This window comes from Leopardus geoffroyi, chromosome A2 (assembly GCF_018350155.1).
Source record: "Leopardus geoffroyi isolate Oge1 chromosome A2, O.geoffroyi_Oge1_pat1.0, whole genome shotgun sequence".
Classification (NCBI taxonomy): Eukaryota; Metazoa; Chordata; class Mammalia; order Carnivora; family Felidae; genus Leopardus; species Leopardus geoffroyi.
Window position 1 is genome coordinate 148890670 of NC_059331.1, and position 12764 is coordinate 148903433.

A 12764-nucleotide genomic window follows, 5' to 3' on the forward strand; every position below is an offset into this window, starting at 1 on the left:
GCTCCTCCTCCTCCTCCTCCTTCTTTCCTCTCTCTCTCAAAAACAAATAAATAAACTTAAAAAAAAGAAGATAATATAGGTGAGTCTTTTTATAAAGTCAAGATAAAAAAGTTTCTTAAACAAAAAGAAGGGATTGATAAATACTGACTACTCTAAAATCAAGGACTTCAGTTCATAAATACGAAAGAAGTTTTAGTTATCAAAAGATACCATTAAATAAGTAAATGGCAAGTGGGAGAAAACATCTGAAATATATTTAATCAGCGAAGGATTCGTATTCAGAACACAGATATAATACTTACAAGTCAATTTAGGAAAAGACAATAACCCAACAGAGAAAGAAAGGAATAAAAATGTCACCAAAGAGGAAACACAAAAAAACAAGCACGTATGAAAAGATGATCAACCTCATTAGTCATCAGGAGAATACAAATTAGGCGCATGATAAATACCATATAAAACCAGACTGGCAAAAAATAAAAAACCTGAGAACAGCAAGTGATGGTAAGGATGTGAAACAAGGGGAATTCTGTTTGGGGGAGGAAAAGTCAAAGCATTCATTTTGGGGACACAATATGAAAACATCTTAAAAGTTAAAAGTGCACTTCCCATCAGCAGGGGATTGTATACAACCTAGAGAAATTCTTTCATACACGTGTCAGGAAAGGACAACATGTTTGGAAGTATGATGTTAAAATCAAAAGCCTGAAATAGCCTAAATGTCCATTAGCAAGAGAGTGAATACATGGAATATTAAGTAGCAGTGAAAAATGAAGGTCATACATCTACCCATAGCCACAAGTTTAATCTTAAAAACAAAATGTAACATAAAAAGCAAGTCTCCAAGGACTATAATCAATATGTCTTTTAAATTCAAAAGCAAGCAAAATGAAACATATTGTCCAATGATTCACACAAACGAGGAGGTGTGACTATGTTTGAAAAGTCCAGGGGCAACCGGGAGGCTCAGCTGGTTAAGTGTCTGACTCCGGGTTTCAGCTCAGGTCATGATCTCACAGTTTGTGGGACTGAGCCCCATGCCCCACTGCTTGGGATTCCCTCTCACCCTCTCTCTCTGCCCCTTTTTGCCCCCCAAATAAATAAATTTTAAAAAAGAAAGAAAAGAAATGTCCAGGGAATGGTAAACATAAAATTGAAAACAGTGTTACCTTTGTGGGGCCCCGGGGCTGAGCAATCCGGGGGCGGGGATGGGGAGAGAATGCAGGTAGCATCCAGCGTGTCAGTAAAACTCTGCTTCATAATTTGGGTGGTAAATTCACCATTATGTGTTTTATTACCATGCTATACGTATTACTTTATTACATGGATACCACATATATTTCTGTATGTATTCAATACTATATAATAAAAAATTTAATATTAGGAAAGAATATGAGGAAAAACAACAGTCCCAAATCTCATAATCTCCCCTAAAATACATTCATTTGTCCTTTGGGAACATGTTGAGACCGATCAAGAGCAGATGAATTGGAGCTGTCAAATCGCTGCTTGTTCACTCCTTCAACAAACGTTAGAGAGCGCCTACACTGAACAAGACAAGCTTGGTCCTTGCTCTTGCCCTTCTGGAACTTACAGTCTGGTGGCCAGTCTGCAGCCTAGAGTGTGGAGATGCCTCCATTGTCTTCCCCACAGAGCTAATGTCTTACAGTGGACAAGAAATAAGGACCTGGCTTGGGAAGGATCTTTAAACACTATCTCCTGTGGGGTCCAGCATCTGCCTCCCAAACAACTCATAGCTTGAAACAAGATTTTCTGTGGCCACAAGCCTGTCTCCAAAGTAACGAAAGCCTGGAGGCCTTTCTATAAAGCTGACTGACACCATGGGCTGGGAAGGCAGCAGTTTGAATTTGGATGCTGGCACTGCAGTTGAAATGTGAGTGTAAATGGCTTGGAGCTGTAGCTTTTTTTTTTTTTCCCCACGAGTGTTGGTGTGTATCTTGTGTTCCAAGCCCTTTCCTTCCCAATTACCTGGTGTGTTTAAGCCACTCACCCCTAAATACCTGGTCTCCCTGGATGCATCAGCCTTGCAGCCCCTGCTTTGCCATTGCTGCCGGAGTCTCAGGATAATGGTTTCCCTGGTGCTGTCCTATAGAACTTTCCATGACAGCGTTCTATATCTTTACTATTCAATATGGTAGCCATGCATCCCATGTGTCTCTTGAGCACTTGAAATGTAGCTGGTGTGACCAAGAAACAGAATTTATAGTTTTATTTGATTTTAATGAATTTAAATTTGAAGAGCCACATATAGCTAGTGGCTATGTATTAATACATTAGACAGCAAAGCTCTAGAATAACACTTAAATTAAAAAAATTGGGGGGGGAGGGGCTGGGTGGCTCAGTCGATTAAGTGTCAGCCGATTAACTTCGGTTCAGGTCAGGATCTCATGGTTCGTGAGTTCGAGCCCCGTGTCGGGCTCTGTGCTGACAGCTCAGAGCCTGGAGCCTGCTTCGGATTCTGTGCCTCCCTCTCTCTCTGCCCCTCCCACCCTCATGCTCTCTGTTTCTCTCTCTCTCTGTGTCAAGAATAAATAACATTAAAAAAAATTTTTTTTTGATTTAAAAAGATGAGGATTGTTGGAAGGAGACCCACCACTGCCATAGGAGGTTTCCACCAGGTTCTGAACCCAGATCAGGAGCTTTGTACAGGCAGAGCCTCACTGGGTTGAGAATGGGAGCTCCTAACTGAAGCTGAGGGAAAAATCCAGGCCCACCTAAGAAGAAATAATCTTCTTCTCTAGGTACCAAGAGACAGATTAAGGACAGATGTAAAGATAGCAATCACCATGTTCAAAACGTTGGAAATAGTAGCAGATCTGTTGAACAAAGACTGGTGCACACATATACCATGGAATATTATGCAAACATTAAAAATCATGATTCAAAAAATTGTAATCACACCAATGAAAAAGTAGAACATAAAAAACTGCACATACTTCATGATCAAAAGATCGTGGAGGAAAATACACTTTATATGCATGGAAAAAACGCTTAAAATGAAATATACTAAAATATCAAGAGGAATCATTTCTGGGCAGTGAAATTATGAGTGTCATTACTTTCTTTTTCATATTTTTAAAAATGTTTCCAAATTTCTATAATGGCCATTTGTTATTTTATGCTCAAAAAAGTCTTTCTCAAAGCATCCTTTAAAGAGCTTTTAAGGGGCACCTGGGTGGTTCAGTTGGTTAAGCGTCCAGCTTCGGCTCAAGTCATGATCTCACAGTTCATGAGTTTGAGCCCCTTGTCACTATCAGCGTAGAGCCCACTTGGGATCTTCCATCCCCCTCTGTCTCTGCCCCCCCCCCACATGTACACCCATGCCTGTGCACACATGTGCATCCTCTCTCTCAAAAATAAACATTTTAAAAAGAAGGAGCTTTTTGGGGCACCTGGGTGGCTCAGTAGGTTAAGCACCGGACTCTTGAATTCGGCTCAGGTCATGATCTCACGATTTGTGGGATCAAGCCCTATGTCATCCTACTCTGCACTGACAGCACCAACCCTTCTTGGGATTCTCTCTTTCCCTCTCTCTGCATCTCCGCCCTGAGCACTGTCCCTCTCAAAATAAATTAATAGACTTAATTTAAAAAAAAAAAAGAGCTTTTAATAATGTGGAAAATGCACTTTACAGAGAAGCAAAGAAAAAAAAAAGCAAAATACATTAAAGTACATGTAGTTCTACCACAACTGTATAAACCATGTATAGAGATAGGACTGAAATGGTTACAATACTCCGGTGCAATTAGGCATTTTTCTACCATATTTCTCATTCCTGTAGCCATTTTTGTTTTTGTTTTAATGTGTATCATTTTCTACAATAGGGGGTAAAAATCTAATCCACCTGGAAAGGACTCCAACCCCAAACATTGAGACAAGCATCTTCTGGTTTTTCTCCTAACCCCTGATATATAGACTTCAGTGAAGTCCCCTCTGCATCCTCTGGGCGACACTGTGGGCAGGTTGCAGTCCTAGGGACCTCTGTGGCCTCATGGCCCTCCCGCTGCCACACTGGATGGCCACACACTCACCCTTGGAGGCTGACCCTTCCTCCTCCGTTCCCCTCCCGCTACATTACCACAGAGATTCATTGAAGGCAATCAATACAAATGAAAAACAATTGATTTTCTTCCCCCCTCCCCAATTCCTTTCTCCAAATGATTCCGTCTGCTAGGCAGACCTGGAATCACAGCAGAAAGGAAGTACTCTGACTCCCCTGTTGGGACCCCAGCCCTCCCCTCCCCCTCTGCTCCCTCCCTCCTTCCACACTAGATTTCAAGATCAGTGACAGTGCTCTTTATCAACTTGGCAGATGCTACTGCCTTTTCCAGGCTTGGCTCGCCTGCTGGGCTCCCCCTGTCTGCTGCTTCCCCCCTGCTCAGGTCCCCATGCCAGGATCCCTCTCAGAGCCAGGGAGACTCATGCTGCAGCCAAACTACCCTGTCCCAGAAGGACAGGGAACTACACAGCAGCTGGCTCGCCAGCCTGGATCGTGCACCCCAGAGCCTAAAGAAAGGAGAATTTTCAGATAGATTCACGACTCTGTGAAGAACCTCCTTCGCTTCATCTCAGAACAGATTAGCTCAGAGCTTTAAATGGATCCGAGTCTAGTGGGAACCACCACCCCCCACACTACCACCACCAAAGCTCTTCCATACTGTAGACAGAACCTTGGCATTTACAGGTTTAACCTTCACTATTTTGACCCAGGAAGTCCATCATCCAATGTGATGTACAATTTTATTGAGGCAGGAGTTTGAATTGTTTGTGCTACATAGATGATATGGCTAAGCAAACTTGAGGGTGCCACCATAAAATACTCATCTGGAAGAGAAACTAAGGTACTAAGAGATGAAAGTATTGGTCTGACATGCCTTTAAAGTGTCTGATTTCAGAGTCCTACAGGAGCATTTGGCATGGCTGGAACAGAAGTTGATACGGATTTATTAAAAACATAATAGCTTCTTGATATAGTGGGCTCTTTAACAAAGTCTCAATGGCTAGCCTCCCATCAGTTTGGAAAACACACACACACACACACACACACACACACGGTTTATTCATACTCTTAAACTACACTGCTTGCCCCCAACCATCATCATATTCGGTGGAATTCAAAGTTTTCCCATTGGGTCCCAATTGCCTGCTCCCGGAACACCAAAATAGGAACCTTTCTAGGTGGCCTCGCCCCTCGTGGACACCTGCAAGTGTCTGTTGACATCTAACCACTTTGGCCAGATGGCCCCATCCTGATCCTGTTCACTTTCCTCTCTTTCTTCTTCTTCTATCCACCTCAGTCCATCCCCAGGCTGCTCTTCTTAATTCTTTTTCCCTAAAGTTTTCTATTGTGCCGTGAGTCTCTGACACTGATAAATACTAGTTATGTCTCAAGAAAGGAGGCCATGCCCCACTGGGCCCTAAGCACCATCCACTTATCCCAAGAGCAGGCCCAGCTGACTCTGAGAGGAGCCCCTTATACGCTGCATGAACAGTACACACCCCCTTTGAATGGAGCAAACAATCCCATGTGTGTGTGTGTGTGTGTGTGTGTGTGTGTGTGCGCGCGCGCACTTGCTTCTAAAACTCCTTCAAGCCTGGCTCAGCAGTCAGGTGGTAAGCAGCAGGAAACTGGACAGATGGATGACAAGGCACGCCCAGGTGTCTGGAGGAGGGCTGAGTCAAGAAGTAGGAAGGGGACGGATGTCTGGGGGAAAAGCAGGAAGAAGCCAGTGAGAGTCATTCTGTGAGATTCATTTCAAGGCGCCAAACAAAACCTCGCCAATCCTCTGGCTGACGATCTTAGTTCCATCACTACAAAGTCAGTCCTGTAGGCCAAGGTTTAAAACTGTTAAGACACAAAGGGTTTGGTAACCCTTTAAAAAGGCATTGGTGTTTTATTCGGTTTTGGAAGTGTCTCCGCCAGGAGGCTGGTTTTGATCTAGAACAGGAGAGTACTCGGCGCCCTGGACAAGGAGGGAGGCTGAAAGGCAAGTCGGATGGAAGGAGCCCAGCAGCGCCACAACACTTGCTCCCCATGCTGCACCACTATTTCTCCAGAGTAAAGATCAATCTCTACTTTTCTTTGGGTTTAGTTTGATTTCTCTTTTCCCTCTTTGTGTGTCCCGCCCTGTATCTCTTCTCCACTCCCTGCAGATTAGACCCCATTTCAGCCACAGTGGTAACAGGGTTGTCAACTTGTGCTCATCAATACACCTGCGCATGTATCCCAAGGACTTCATAGGACAGTTTGCAACAGAGCACTCCTTTCATGGCCCCCAATGAGGCAGCATGCAGACTTTCTTCCCTCCTCCCTCCCCCTATCTTCCCCTCCTTCACTCCCTCCATTCTTCTTTCCTTCCCTTTGATACTTATTAGGCACCTGTTCATGTGCTAGGCCCTGGGAGAATAAAGATAAATAATACACAAACTAAACCTCCTTTCTCCTCTCGTTCAAAATACATTTCACAAGCTAAGCCCAAGCTTTGAGACCAGAAAACACATGACTTTCCATTCTGCTGCATCCCTTGACCCCGCCTCTGCCTCCCCTCAGCAGATCTCGAGCAATTAACTGTGCTCAGTGCTTTGGTTTCTCTATTGATAAAACAGGGACAGTAGTAAAATAGAAATTTTATTTTTTTTTCCTTGCAACCTTGAAGAGAAACATCTTCATTTGTCTATAGAGCATTGATTTGCATCCCTCCAGGAACTCAGAAAACAAAGTGGTATTATTAAACATGCCAGTGAAAGATATTTCAAAATTCAGAGAATGTCTCTCTATTTTGTATATTAATGCTTTGGTAAATCTAGAGATTGTGTTATAATTATATCTCATTTTAAAGTAAACTGAATCCATTATTCTAGTTTAATGCAATAGAGTATTTAGGTATATGTGTGATTTTGATTTTCTCTAACTCATAATTTTTTTTCCCAAACGAGCTTTCAGTAAGGATTCCCAGAAAAGTCTCTTTTTTTCCTAGAACTTCCACTGTCCAATAAGTATTATTGGACAAAGCAGGAGTTATACCAAGGATTTATAGAATATTGAGTGGCAACATGCTATACAAGAAAGAGCATTAGAATAAAAGCCCTGAGATCTGGGTTCTAACACCAATGTTGCTATCTACTAATCCTGTGTCTCTTGTAATTAAGGTTCTTTTGGTTGCCAGCAACAGAAATCAATTTTAAATAATCTTTTTTTTTTTTTTAGGAAGAAGTCACTGGAAGGGCATTGGGGTATCTCATGAAACAGAAGAAAAAGCTGAACAAGACACATAAAGAGAAGGCACAAGAGTGGCTACAGTCATGCAGCATCAGGAGAATACGGAATTCCTTCCACCCATGCTTCCCTTCATGGACTTGACCTCAAAAACCTTTTAGACCCTGTTTTGAAAGCCATACTCTTAAAAAGAGACAGATAAGCCCAGTGTTAGGCCAGGATTGAGAGCCACCTGTCTCTGAGGTCTAACAGGAGGGATCCACCAGAATAGAACAACAGCTCAGACATGGCCCTGGGGCTTCCCTCTAGACTTCAGCCATTCCCAGAAAAGAGGGACATCAATGGGGCTGGGAGCCACCACCACAGGTCTCTGCCAGGGTCTTTGGACAAGTGATCAAACCTTTGGGCCTCAGTTCCTTCTATAAAGCTAGAAGTTGGACTCTATTATTCCTAAGAGCTCTTCTGCTTCTTTATCCCATAGTTAGTGGTGGTGGGCCTTCGTGTTGCTTGAAAATAGTATTAGACATCTTTAGACTATTTTCAGTGTTTGCAAGAATGCAACAGAAATTTTTTTTGAAGATAAGCCTCGCCAGACACACTAAAAAAAAAACAAAAAAACAAAAAACAAAACATGTTTCAACTTATGACCTAGAATTAGTTTAACACAGTGGGACAGCCATGGTCTTATATAGGTCAGGAGCTCTGGTTGGCAGTTAATACTGATAACTGTAAGATAGATAATAATCATTCCTTCATCAATGTAACTTGCTTGAAAAAAAGAAAAAAACTATGTGATTCCTTAGAAACCAACAGCATTGGCACTCTTAACCTATGTTGTCAGAGGAAGCTTAATTTATTTTGGGGAAGTTGGGATAAATTTTCTCACCCATCCCTAAAAGAGAACTTTGTAAAATAAGGAATTTGTGGCTGCCCCTAGTTGGCCCACACAATAAAAGCCCATATACACTTAGCTATAGATGTCAACATTCAAAGTGAGAAAAAAAGACAAATTCACCAGGAGGCTTTTGAAAGAAGACGCCATGTGGTGTCTCAGAAAACCTGTCATAAAAGCATTTACCTTCTTTTAAGGAACTCCAGAGGAAAACTTGAAACCAAATAGACTTGGGATTACTTTTTCTCAGTGTGTGGACATTAACAATTAAAACACATTAAAATAGCAAGTAACCCTAATATAACAAGTAACCTTAAATATTCTGGTGAATTTTTGTCTAGAAAATCACACCTTTGCTTGAGAAACTAATCAACAAAAAACTAGCTGATCTCCCCATAGCACCAATTTGGATGTCAGGAGACCTGGCTTATAGTTAGCCCTATTCTTCCAGTGACTAGATTTGTACCCATGGATCAGTCACCTTTCCCTCTGAGCTTCAGCTTCCTCCTCTGTAGACTGTGATGCTCAGTATGAGGTTCTCTAAGATTCCCGCTCAAGTTTTCTGTTATTAAAATGGCACACAGGGCCGCCTGGGTGGCTCAGTCAGTTAAGCGTCCAACTCTTGATTTCGGCTCAGGTCATGATCTCACAGTTTGCAGATGAAGCCCCACAATGAAAGCATGGAGCCTGCTGGGGATTCTCTCTCTCTCTCTCTCTCTCTCTCTCTCTCTTCCCCTCCCCCACTCACTCACACATGCTCTATCTCTCAAAATAAATAAATAACTTTTTTTTTAATGGTATATATTGCTCAAACTCCTTCCATGTGACAGGCACTTCTCTAGGTGATTAACATGAACTGTGTCCCTTAATCCCCAACAAGAATATACCATTTTCATTCTAGCCTTATAAAAAGAGGAGACTGGTGCATAGAGAGGTCAGGCTAGGGAGGAACCGACTTAGAGGTCTGTATCTAGAAAGACATGCTTAGCCTTGCAGAGCAGGGCACTGGATGTTTCTCCCACACTTTCCTCTAATTTCTTCAGCACACTCTGAGCAGACGCTTGCATATGCACTTCTTTTCATCTTTCGCCCTGACATCACCCCTAATCACCTAAGTTACTTGTCTCTCAATTGCCTGCAATTTGTCTTCATCTTTCTGGAACTGAAGAACTAAAGAGATGATGGCAATGTGTCTTCCAGGTGCAGTTTCCTTGGGCCCCCCTAAACAAGGAGGTACATTTCCTTCATGGAAGTCCCCAGGGAGTCCCCTACAGCAGAGTAACAGGTCTGTCTAGACGGGGCTGTCCGGGAGGGTAGAAAACCACAGAATTCAAAGATAGTAAGAGCCTGAGTAGGAATGAATGTGACAAATGAAGGGGTTGGGAGACAGAACCCAAGCCAAAAGGTTAAAGAAACTGGAATTTGCTCACCTAAACAAAATAAAACTGATAAATTTGGGAAGACAATTCTCCATTGGACTCTCATATTTTTGCATGTCTTAAAAGCAGAGTGAAGAGTGCCCTTTGTTCCAGACCACCTTTTCAAGAATATTTACATAGCAAACAGCCCTAGAAGATAGAGAGATAGGGTCTCACTCCAGAGCAAAGGGCAGGCATGTTTACTATCTGTTATAAAAGATTTGGGTTCTCTAAACTCATGGTTCCTCCCCTACCATGGAACTTCCTGTGTGTACAGGTGTCATCTGGACACCTTCATTCCCACCCTGTGGGAAATGGGGCTCAGGGCCAACAAAAATATGTTGACAAAGCAGCTACTGCTTTTGCTGTAATAACATCTTTCATCTTTCGTCTAGGAATCTCATGTCTTCTGCCAACTTGAAACAATAACAGGTTAATTTACTAGGTTGCAAGTAGGGTAAAATCTCTACAGGCTCTCCACCATTTTTGCTTTGTTTCTGTTTTTTTATTCAAATCAGTTAACATACAGTGTAGTTTTGGCTTCAGGAGTAAAACCCAGTGATTCATCTCTTACATATTACAACCAGTGCTCATCCCCAAAAGTGCCCTCCTTAATGCCCATTACCCATTTACCCCATCTCCCCCACCTCCCCTCCAGCAACCCTCAGTTTGTTCTCTGTATTTAAGAGTCTCTTATGGTTTGTCTCCCTCTCTGATTTTATCTTTATTGTTCCTTCCCTTCCCCTATGTTATCTGTTGTGTTTCTCAAATTCCACATTAATAGGCTTGAGAACAAGTTTCAATCCAAGAATAGTGTATCTTCAAGGAGAGTTCAACAAACTATTTTCCCCTTCTTGAGAATCCAAGAATATCTTTTTAAAAAATGTTTATTTATTTATTGAGAGAGAGAGAGAGAGAGAGAGAGAGAGCAAGAGAGAGAGCATGCACATGCATGTGAGTGGGAGAGGAACACAGAGAAAGGGAGAAAGAGAATCCCAAGCAGGCTCTATGCTATCAGCACAGAGCCTAACACAGGGTTCGATCTCAGGAACTGTGAGATCATGACCTGAGTTTAAATCAAGAGTCAGATGCTTAACCAACTGAGCCACCCAGGCACACCCAAGAATATCTCTTAAATATGAGAAAGAATCCAGGATTTAGATAATACTTGTATGTCTTGCCTATGGAAATTTTGGACTCTCCTCTCCCAGAAGATTTTAAGGGATAGCCTAGATATCTATCCATGTGACCTATGTCAGGCCTAGACACACCTGAATGCAAAGGCACAGGCAAGTACCAACACGGCCTTCATAACGCTAGTAATGGCCTAAAAAGCAACTCTGTCCATGCACAGGTCCTCAGCCTGGTTCTTTGTCCATATAAAATATCCACAACATGTAAATTTTCTTCAGTGAATTAGCTCAGAGTTGGTCAATCCTAGTGCAAAGTCTCCATGATTCCCATAACTCAGTTAGGACCCAGGAGCCAGTATTCAGGACCCAGCCCGGAAACAAGCCTTTTATAAAGTATGTCCTCCCACTGTAGTTTTTGGCCTGCTTCTGGTGAATTCAGAAGATCACCAGGGGTGGGGATGTGATCTCCAAGAACGAGTAGCTTGGAGGGCTCCTATCCTCTTCACTTTATTCTCCTCTCTTCTGTCCTGCCCCAAAAGTCCTCTATCACGATGGCTTGGTGAAGAACTAGATAAGGGTTTGGGTAGTCCTAATGATTCACTGATTCCCAGATGCCAGTAGACATTGAAGGGGATGATAATGATAGCACAGAGCCCTGAGCACCATGGAAGGCCTAAAATGTTCACTTCCTTGCTAAACACGGAGCTTCTGATAACAACCTTATATACATCCTTTATGATAAAGAACCCAAAGCCTTTCACATGAAATTTCCTATGCATGCCTAGGCCATTAGCCCTACTTTGCCTTTGTGTGGGACTTTTCCTCTTCCAAAGCACTATTATCTCATTTGATTCAAACAAAACCCTATTGTCATGGCAAATATTATTAAACCCATGTTACAGATGAATACATTGAATCTTATCAATGTTAAAAATGATACCCAGGGTCACAAGGTGGTTATGTCGCAGAGCTGAAACTGGAACCCCCCTGCCTGATTCCAGGTCCATGATCCTTTATGCTACGCCATGCAGAAAGGGGATGCAGTCTATAGCCAGAGGAGAGATGTTATTCCCATTTTGTAGAAAGACAAGGATCAACTGACTTGTCAAAGGTCACAAATTGTGTGAGTTTCACTGAAACCAGAACTAGACACAAGGTCTCTAGAATCTGTGGTTCCAATTCTTTCCCAGAGACCACTTGGCCTTGCTAGAAAGGATGGGGATACATCTTTAAAAGGAAAGCCATCTTTGAGAGGCTGAGTATGGGCTGAGCTAAGCAATGAGTGCCCAAAGTCTAGATACCAGGAACCTACAGACGGATGGATATTTATCCTTGGTCTCTTGCAATGTAGGTTCCCATCTTTGCTACACTGTGGTGGCAAAGCTGTGGTGTTGGCATCAGACCAACTAGAGTTTGAGTCCTATCTCTGCTATTTGCTCTCTTTGAAACCTGGGTCAAATGACTTAACATTTCCTGATCTTCAGTATCCTCTTCGGTTAGATGGGATAATAATAATGACCATCTAATAGAGAAGCAATCAGGTACATAAAGCAATAAGTAAGTTGGCACTAGTAATATCAACCATGAGGTGGGGAGCTGGCAGATGGCAGCAAGTTCCAAGGGAAAAGGAAAAGGAAGGCAAATCAAATTGGTGACACAGACAAAGAAGTTTGCCCTAAGAATACTGAACCATTATGCCCAGAACATTCCACTGGAGTGAAGAACAGGAAAACCACCCTCAGCTCTCTGGCCAGCCCTTTCTCCTGACTTACCACAGATTTGGCTCAGCTGCTAGGAAATCTATAGCTCTGGGAAACAGCCATGAGTCAACCTGTTGTCTCTTCTGCCTTTGCCCCTAGAGTAGGTTTCAGATTTGCAGCACTGTCTGGTGCTATCTGGCAAGCTGCAGGGCTCCAAGCCTGCTTCAGCCTCCATCACTAGGGGAAAAAAAAGCTGCATTTTCTCTGTGAGTTGAAGGCTTTGGGCTGAGCCCAGGAGAGACAGGAGGCAGAGAGATGAGCCTACCACAGTGGACACTCTGCTCATCAAGGTCCAAGATATTAAAGCATCCAACCAACCATGTC